The 574-nt window shown below is 40.8% G+C and overlaps 1 protein-coding gene across 2 annotated transcripts in view; it reads right to left on the reverse strand.

Moving 5' to 3' along the window:
- LOC110032696 (beta-galactosidase 2-like) overlaps positions 1-574 on the reverse strand; it is a 35,213-nt gene that overhangs the window by 6,699 nt on the left and 27,940 nt on the right. The window lies entirely within an intron of this gene.

Genomic DNA, 574 nt, shown 5'->3' on the forward strand with positions numbered 1-574 from the left:
GAATTCGAAATCAAGGACCTCGGAGACTTGAAGTTCTTCTTGGGAATGAAAGTTGCAAGATTCAAAATGGGGATAGCTGTAACTCAAAGGAAGTACACATTGGACCTATTGAAAGAAACCGACATGCTTGGATGCAAACCAATAGATACTCCAATAGACCCGTATAAAAAGATTGGAATGGAGAATGATAGTTTACCTGTCGACAAAGGATGATATTAGCGGCTTGTTGGAAGACTTATTTACTTATCCCACACCAGACCAGACATAAGTTTTTCAGTAAGTATAGTAAGTCAATTCATGAATTGTCCTACTGAGGAACATATGCGAGCTGTCAACCGTATCTTAAGATACTTAAAGATGACACCTGGGAAAGGATTATTATTCAAAAGGAATGATAGTCAAAAGGTAGAAGTATTTACTGATGCTGACTGGGCAGGAGATATATCCATCCGACGATCAACCCCTGAGTATTGCTCGTATGTATGCGGCAATCTAGGGACATGGAGAAGCAAGAAGCAATCAGTGGTATCTCGGAGTAGTGCAGAAGCAGAATACAGAGCACTGACGCTTGGCA

Source organism: Phalaenopsis equestris, unplaced genomic scaffold (assembly GCF_001263595.1).
Source record: "Phalaenopsis equestris unplaced genomic scaffold, ASM126359v1 Scaffold001009, whole genome shotgun sequence".
Taxonomy (NCBI): domain Eukaryota; kingdom Viridiplantae; phylum Streptophyta; class Magnoliopsida; order Asparagales; family Orchidaceae; genus Phalaenopsis; species Phalaenopsis equestris.